We start from the raw sequence: 9302 nt of genomic DNA, 5'->3' as shown, positions 1-9302 counted from the left end.
GTTTTCATACGATGACAATAAAGAAATTTTGATTCTGAAGCTTGCCAGAGGCTTGTAGACAGTTACCAAAAGTGTCTAGTTGAGGTGAAAATGGCTGAGGACATTTCACTAAATAAAGCATTGTGGTATGTATATTTTTTGACCCAGCAGAGTATATTTTAAGACCTGTAGTGAATCTGTGAAAAAACAAAAATGCATGATAGTTTTTTCTGACAAAGATATATGGGTTTCAATGATTACATCATTAAAAAAAATAAATAAATGTGTTATAGGAGTTACTGGAAACCCAAGACTGCCATGGTATACATATATAGAAATGGCAAGAAGTGGTAGAGAGAAAACTATGACAACAGAAGCCTACTTTCATCAACCTGCTGGTTTTCAGACTTCATATTTTAGCCTCTGGTAGTAAATTGCATGGCTAGTTTGTTAAACTCTGCAGCTGTTGTTTGTGAAGGCACCTAGGAAACAGAGGTAATTGATGGGCCTATTGGGTTACACTTGCTGCATGTGAAACTTCCATGACTGAGAAAGTCAAGGATACTAATGCAAGTTCAGCTTTGCACTTTAGCTCACTATCTACAAACAGAACCAGCTGAGTTCCTACGAGTTGTTTTGAGTTTCTAAGTGTGTGCATGTGCTTGTGTGCACCACAATATATACCTGACTGAAAGGTCACACTCTATTATTACCCAGCTGTACTTACTGTCTTCAGCTGCTCTCTAAACACTGGACCAAGTTTTCACAGGGTCATGAGCATGAAAGATTTAACTGTCACCTGGGAAAATGATGTACTGCTGTGTGTCTTTTAACACTAAATGATGTGTTAAAAAATAACGCTTTAAAGGGTAAAATAGTGCTCTAAGTTGACGTTTATGTAAGTCAATTTTAATTAATGAAACAAACGTGCGGAAGCCCCCAATTCAAAGCTCTTTCATATGTTTTTGGGGTCTGTTTGTTTATGGAAAGCACATTTGAAAATCTAGTGAAAACAGGGCCATCACCCCTTATATCACTTTGTCTTTTCTTTACTTTTTGTCACACAGATGTATTCACCTCATTGCTTGTTTAAATCTTAAAATAAGGAACTTTGGGATTTTTACTTACATGCTAAAAATAAAAAATAAAAAAAAGATATCTGTCTCATGTCTGTTAAGTATCGAAGAAGAGCCTTTAAACCATAAGTTTAGTTTAGTATAAAGACATAAGCTAGGACCATCTGGAAATGTTGTGGTGAACTGTTAAGCATCTGTAGCACCAAAAGTAAAAACCTCAAAATTTACACCACGGGTGTCAAACAACAGTCAGAGTTCCCTCACTGTGTCTGTATGTTAGAATGCAAAGCTGAAATGCTCAAGATATTCATTCTTTAAGAAGAAGCTTGATTGTCATTGTACAAAAAATACAACAAAATTTAATTTGCCATCATCTTTGTAGCAGCTAATATGGTCACAGCCTAAGAAAAAAAAAAGTTTAAAGGTTGTTTTAATTATTAAATTGGCATAAAATAAATACTCTATTAAAAGTGCAAAACAACATTTGTCATTTGTTGCACCCCTCTTTAACTGCTGAAGCCCCCTCCTGTAGAAATCACTTTCAATCGCAGACTGCACTAAATGTGAGACTTGACCATATATCAAAACTTTATAACAATGTGTGGCTTTCACTTCTTGTGTGAGCACTTAGCAGGTAAGTATTCCAGTAGCATGCGGTCGAAATAAGTGTTTTAGCTTGCCGGCCCCCATTGCACAATACAATATGTGGGTAGAATATGTCATGAAGACTGTGACAAGGGGGTTTCCAGGGCAATAAGTACATGGAAAGATGAGGAGGAAGGGGCCCTACTGTCTCTCTCTGATGATGCGGAGGAGTGAGCAGGATCAGACAGCATTCATGATGTCTACAGACAGACAGTAAAGGTTCAAACCTCCACTGAGTTAGCTCAGACCAAGAACAGTATTACAGGAAAAGGAGGCAAAGACGATCTGTGAAATTAAAAGTGTCAATCTACTGTATTTTAAAACTATAAACAACTGGCCTCTTGTGTTGTGTTGAATACATATAAGTCAGTAATACAGGTTGAGTGAGTGTGACTTTTTTTTTTTTTTTTAACTTGAAAATGTAATGTTCATGTCCAATTTATAATTTGGTGACATGACACAACTAAAAAACCTTCAACAATTCCCTCTAATGCTGGTGGTGTGACCAGCCTAAGCCACTGCACTTTGTTTATGACATTTTTGGAGACATGTCAAAACAAGGGCAGCAAATTGAAAAGAAAAAAGAAAAAAAAAAGAAAAAAACAAAAAAAAACAAAAAGCAAATTTATTGAATTTCCCTTCTGGGATGAATAAAGTATTTTTCATTTCAAATGAAATAACTTCCTAGAGCAGACAAGAGAAAGTAGTAGATGTGTAGAAAGAAAAGACAGCTCAGGTGAAACATCACCTATATTTACTGGTAGAGCTTGAATTATAGGGCAAGCTCTGCTTTTATTCCTGCAATGATAATATTATCAATGCAATATCAGTGCAATGAAACAGTATTTCAAAAGTCAACAAAACTCGCTCTTGAGGGCTAAATTGCAGAAGACGTCAAACTAGGACACAGCTGTGTAGAGCTCCAGCTGCAATGTTCTGTAGCATAAATGATGTTGTTTATATTTGTACAGAAATTTAGAATGTTAAGAATTTGAGGTTTTCATTCAATAAATGTAAGATTTAACTGTACTTTGCTGTTTATTTTACTGCAGATTTCAGTGTTTTTCATATAGAATTTGTTTTCAAATTTGGCTGCCTTAGGCAAGAAGCACTGTAGGTGAATGAATCCACAAAGTTTGAATTCTTAACAGTGCTCGAGGGCTTTGAAACAACATTTAGATACTGACAGTATAATTTAATTGTTATAGGAACTGCATAAACACTTCCCCTCACAATCCCTTGTCCTTACAAATTCACTCCACTAATTCTAATTCATTCTACTATGGTGACAGTTCCAACTCAAGGTGTACTCACTCACTCATTTCTTGGCGTATAGCCTTACAGTATAGTCCTCATCCATGGAAGATTTAATCCTTAAAACTTTAGGAACTTCAGCCATGTGGGTTGTGCTAATGACACATGAATCTTACTACAGTCCTTGACTTTAGGAAATTACTTTTACAATTAGAATTGTGATGAAACAATCCCAAATCAAGTTTTACTCAGCAGCTTCAGAGTTCACTTTTGTGTTACATGGACCTGAGAGGCAATGTGACAACACAGAAACATCACATTTTTTAGTTCAGTGGCACTGTTTTGTTAAACCACTATTTCCATTAATAAACTTTTATGGCTTATTGTACATTTTCTTTTCATTTTCTCCCAGCATCTTTTAAATTACTACAATGGACTGTTCCCCAGCAGACATTTTGATATTAATAATATTCATGATGGCCACATTCCAAGAAAGAAAAAGAGGGACATGACAGAAGGTCATTAGGTCATTAGTCTGACAGTTATATTTCTTGATGCTTGTGTCTGTTTAGTAATCCTCTTTTGCATCAGAATGTCTGAATATGTATGTGATGCAATTTCGTTGTTGTCATGCTGGCTTTGTGACACTGGTATAATAAGTGTTAATGAATACATTATAGCAAGACTGCAAATGAATCATGGGACAAATATGAGCCAGTACAATTAATGAAAACATGAATAAATATGATGTTATTTTCTGATTTCAGAATCACGGCACCAAATGAAACCCAAACATTGCCACAGAGACGGTGTGCCACATGACTAAGTGTCGACCACACTGAGCACTGTCCCATTTCTGGTGGGGTGGTCGGAGTGTGGCTAATATGAATCAACACATAATACTTTAAAGTCTAACATGTGCCACAAGCAATAACAGAACACCACTAGACTCATTCTACAAACTTGTGGACTCCTTGTTATCTCTCCTCTGTGCAGAGTCCACATTGTTCTTTGATATCATTTGAGTCCGACAAAATAACACCTTTATTTTCCTAACACAATACAGTAAGTGGGACAGCGCATCTGGACTAATACACATCGCAGGTGCATATACTGTGTGGCCAAAAGGCACACAAAAATAAAATTTTTATGCCAAATTTGTGACAGCTCATATTCAAACACAAGAAAATTAGTGAGGTCAGGCAGTGATGTTGTCACCTGTCCAGTCAGTGTCCATCTCAAAGTTGAAGTCAAGTTTACTCAACACCCAAAAAAACATTTCTTAATGGCTGTAGGTTTAAGCAAGGAGATGTGGTCATGTTGAAGGAGGAAAAGGCCTTTTTGCCATAAGACTGAAGCACAGCATTTTCGACAATATAATAGCAACATGCTGCCTGTTGCATTTAGAGTTTCCTTTATGGAGACTAAGGGGTGATTCTAATGATTAGGAATGGCCCCAGTTCAAAAGTCCCCAAAAGTATATGGACACGGGTGTCTACATGGTCTACAGTTAACAGAGAGAAAAAAACATCCTTACTTGTAGTACATGTAATATTAAAAGCCCTTAAAGGAATCGTTTTGTTTTTTTCGTTTTTGTTTTTTTAATCTGCTCATTTACTTTCTCATGACGGGTTATTCAAGAAGTCTGATACCACTTTCATGTCTGTATGATAAATATTGAGTTGGTGCTAGCTAGGCTTAGTATGATGACTCTTTTCAAAGGTAACAAAATCTACCTAACAGCACCTTTAAACCTAAAAAATTAACGCACTGTATGACAAAAACAAAGACTCGGGAATCTGTATTGATAAAAAAAATTGGCATTCTATACAGACCAGCATTCATCCTTAGACTTGCGAAAATGATACACATTTGCAAAACAAAGAAGTATTTAACATACTGAACATACAATCAACATCTTCAAAGCCATCTAAAGATACCCAGTTAAGCATCTGTGCATTGTTTCCTACTTTTGTGTTCACGTTATTATCTAAGTAGTCTAAATCCAAATAAGTCGTACCTTTAGCATGGCTGGTGATAACATTTGCTAAACATGAGCAGCGATATTTATTAGGTGTGAGCACAAAGTACTGCTGTAGTGACATTTTGTTAAGCCTTGGTGGGAAGTGAACACATCTTCCAGTGACAAAGTGAACAGTACAGCCGTCCTCAGGCTCACAAATCCTCTCTGCTTTACTTCACTGCCTCCTCTGACTGGGAAGTATGAACACACTTGGTTGTGTGTGGATGTGTGGATGTGTGGATGCGTGCATTTGTGCGCGTGTGTGCAGACCTGTTTGAATGTGTTTGTGGAAAAGGTAGATCCTCCTCTCAGGCCTACTTTGCCTAATACGTCCATTCAGAGTTCACAGCAGAGCGGTGTGCAGCAGCACTAACATAAGGGCTATTCTGGTGCTGCCAGCCTGCCCAGTGCTGATAGGAGAGGATTAATGAGGCGGGGCACTCATCGCTCATAATTAGAAACAACGCTAAAAACTATTTTTGTACTTGTTCCTATGGAGAGATCTTGACCCCGTAGCCATGAGGCAGTAGACGCCTGTGAAGTTGGAGTAAATATAGGCTCATAACTCCTGAAGCTATGTGACACATGGTTCTATGGAGGGGGGCACTGATAATTCACAACTCTGGCTGTGTACTCTGTATGCTCAAATGTCAAGAGACTGACAGAGGCAGTCACTTTCTCTTAAAATACAAACTGTAATGTCTATTTTAGTGCTATGAAGCACAGTAATTTCTGGGCTTCTGCTGTTTCCTGGTATACAGCAGTTGGCTGTCCTGCCTATAATCACAATTGTATTTTGAGACCTACATCACATGATTTCTTCCTTTCCTTCTTTATCCTTCAGTCTGCAGTTGTTCTTCTCGTATCAGCATATTTTTGCAGGAATGTCGAAAAGATGTAACAGTTTTTTGTGGAGATGGACTGATTAATCTATAAATAGATGATTTGTAGAAAATTTGTTTGCACATTTCTGACACTGTATGGCTTAAATTAGTGATTGGTTTAAAAAAAATGGACACTAGACACCTTACCTTCAATTCTTGAATAGATATGGTAAACTTGTGAATACACACTTGCTTATGCACACATATAACAGATTCCTTGTTGCACTTGCATCATCTTAAAGGTGTCTTTTATTCTGGTTCTTATGGTCTCTAATAATTCCTGAAGAAATGTAGAGCTCAGGGGAACTGTAGAGTCAGGTAATGATTCCTGTGGGTTCAAAGAGAAACCCCTTATACATTACATATAATCATTTTATCATTTGTTAATGTAAATATGTTAATTACATCAGCTTTAACTACAAATAATGCAATGAAACATCTGGCAAAGAGTGAAGAACTGTAAAACAAAATAGGAACATGTTTTTTCTGCAAATTTCTATAAAAAAAACTGAGAACTGATAGCAAACAGCAAGAGAATAAACTTTCAGGACACCAAATCAAACTTGAACCCTCCCTGTTTATTTCAAAGCTCACAAGTAGGGATTACAAAATTACAGTGCTTTAACTGCAACAGTTCAAGGAGTAGTAGGAGAAGAATAGGAGAGATGACAGACTAGTTGAGGAATTTTGAACAAGTCATGCAAAAGGTGTGGGAGAAGGCCTCCATTATAATAGCACCCTTTGTGGAAAAAATAAATCCATCTCTCCGTAGGTCAGTGCAAAAATAGTAATGAATATATGCATACAAAGAAAATATATATATATATATACATATATATATATATATATTTGTATACTGTATATACTTGACTGTTGACTATAGACACAAAGAAAGATACAGAGATTTGTAGAGCAAAGCCTATGTCCACCAGAGCCTCTGAGCCCAAAGCAGAGACTCTTGAACAAGTCTAGTCATAAAGACCTCCCATCAAACATGACAGCTTGATATTGTTCCAATACAGAACCATGTTTCCAAATGAAAGGTAACAGACTTGAATGCTTTTTGGAGCTGTCAGTCAGGCTGTGACCTCTACAGAAAGAGCAGTGTGGGAAAGACAGACAGCACCATAATGACTGTGAGTATGCCTCACAGACAGGAGCACACAGCATGCTTCATTTCCAACCAAAGAGTAACGTACAGTACCACGGTTACATTATTTAGACAAATAGATCATTACATACAAAGGCCATGTGCTACTGTGATTGGAGGAACCAGCATGTGGGATGAAAAGGTACATTTATCTGTATGTAACATTGGCTCAGATGACAAACAAATCAAATTGTAATCACTAAACTTAAGAGCACAAGCTATAAACCTGGTAAATGATTATTATGAGCCTTCTTTTTTTTCTTTTTTTTGCCTTACTCAGATATATTGTGAAGCACCAGTTCACACCAGCAACAAAAACACAGGTAAGAACACATACATCTTTTAAACTTTGTCAGTAAGCCACACTTACATCTCACTTCATTTTGAGGCTGCAAACGTGTTATTCATGCTCGAAATGTTTGCAAAGACCTCAAAAACGAATTTTAGAATAGTTGGATACAACCTGTAACAACTCTTTTTGCATAGCATGAATTTTCTTATGAGGGCCGTTTTAAGCTTATTGTTGTGAATGTTGGTGTTGTAAAGCCATACTGAGTGCACTGTGTGTATGTAGTCAAGATGCTATAAAAACTTGCATTCTCCCTATTCTTACTAACAGAGACATAATCATTTTTTAAACTTTTGGGTTCACTTGTAATGGTCTAATGGTTCTCTCACAGTGAATGTACTGTAAAACAGATGTTGCTTTTGGTTCAGTAATAACGATATTGTTAGCCCTGTGCTTCATTTTATGCCTTTATTTTCATGCAGATGATGGAGCGCTAAACTGAAACCATAATGAACAAAATGAGCATAAACAGAACAAAATCTAAATTAGTGAGAAGCCTGGTTCAAGTCAGTTGAACAACATACTTTTTTTTAGATTTGATCTTTGTATTTTAACTTCAGGTGAAAGATTAGACACCATTATGTGTTGGAAAAACTTTGACAGCCCTTGGATTTATCAGATCAAAACCAATTAGATCAAAGACACATGGTTTTGAAGGTTTCAGTTTGAAAAGGAAAGTTTGAATTTTAGACACTTTTAGAGCTTTCAGACAACAAAGTTGATATATAAAATGTTTTAAATGCTAACTTTTAATGGCCTTACACTCGCCTTACACGGGAAGAGGTTGTCATACTGTGTGCTTGGCTGTATACAGATAGTTGAGAAAGCCTAGAACACATGCATCCCAGTAGTTAAAAGGTTCACTTTTCATCATTAAACCTGTCAACAGGTTAGATAAACAAATGTGTAAAAACTAACTAGGGTGAAATACAAAATTCAGAATCTGCACACCAACAATGAGAAAATCTGCAGCTTGGATAAGAATTAATGCATGAAAAAGTAACTCTGCAAAGCAGAATACTTTTGAATCTTTCCACTTCTATCTACATACATTTGTTGTAATATGGGTCAGAGGTGAGTATAAATATATCAGGATGAGGATAAACTTTCTGCGTGCATATACTTTTTACCACAGTACTATTTAGTGCCAAGTTGATATAAAATTCACGGTGATGCTCAATTACTCCTTCAAATGCCACCACTAGGTCAGAGTCACTTTTCTAGGAATTTTTTACAACAAAGCTTTTTAGCATATGTGATTGCATTTTTAATTTTTTTTTTTTACATTCCCCATACTGATCAATAATTGCAGAAATAATACTATTAGGTATTTAATTAAAATTAAATTTGTAAGTTACACAATGACAAGGAGGTGCTCAGTAGTTTTATCTGGGAGCTAAAATTCCACCTCATGCCTCTGTGTTCTGCGTTCATCTGCATGTGATGGTGTTTGGGAGTGCCATGCGCAGGCCCAGTGGTGACACATGAATTAAGGCATTGAAAGAGGCACTAGAGCAGCACATGACAGCGCTTGCCTACAGGGACAAGGAGTCGCAAAAGACTAGATGAGGGTTATGATGCTCTATTGTACCACCTAAACTGTGACCCACAAGAGGAAGTGTGTTTGTATGTTTGTTTGAAGTCTGTACCTCATCTATGCTACCTTAGAATGGGATGCATCACAGCTCAAAATATCGGGCATTAATAAGAACATAAGACCTAGCTACACAGGACCGTAACACAGCAAAGTACATTACAACATAGCTGGCTAGTGGATGAACAGAGGAGACAAGGAGAAGCAGGCAGTGAAAATTTTTTTGTTGTGTTACATAAATCATCACCAGTAGCCCTGTTTTACAATAATCAGATTATTTCAGTGCGTTCTTTCATTTGCCAGCAGCCATGCATAGAAAAGTTTGTACGGCTGTGTGTGTGTGTGTGT

At 36.8% G+C, this 9302-nt stretch overlaps 1 long non-coding RNA gene across 1 annotated transcript in view; it reads left to right on the top strand.

Moving 5' to 3' along the window:
- Window positions 1-9302, top strand: part of LOC103353672 (uncharacterized) — a 22449-nt gene that overhangs the window by 11829 nt on the left and 1318 nt on the right. Inside the window, exon 2 of the long non-coding RNA XR_520016.1 lies at window positions 1300-1303. This is a non-coding gene — a long non-coding RNA (uncharacterized LOC103353672). The remainder of the gene's footprint in view (window positions 1-1299; window positions 1304-9302) is intronic.

This window comes from Stegastes partitus, unplaced genomic scaffold (assembly GCF_000690725.1).
Source record: "Stegastes partitus isolate 25-593 unplaced genomic scaffold, Stegastes_partitus-1.0.2 Scaffold80, whole genome shotgun sequence".
Lineage (NCBI taxonomy): Eukaryota > Metazoa > Chordata > Actinopteri > Pomacentridae > Stegastes > Stegastes partitus.
The sequence above is the reverse complement of the archived record's forward strand: the minus strand, read 5'-3'. Positions and strand labels throughout refer to the sequence as shown.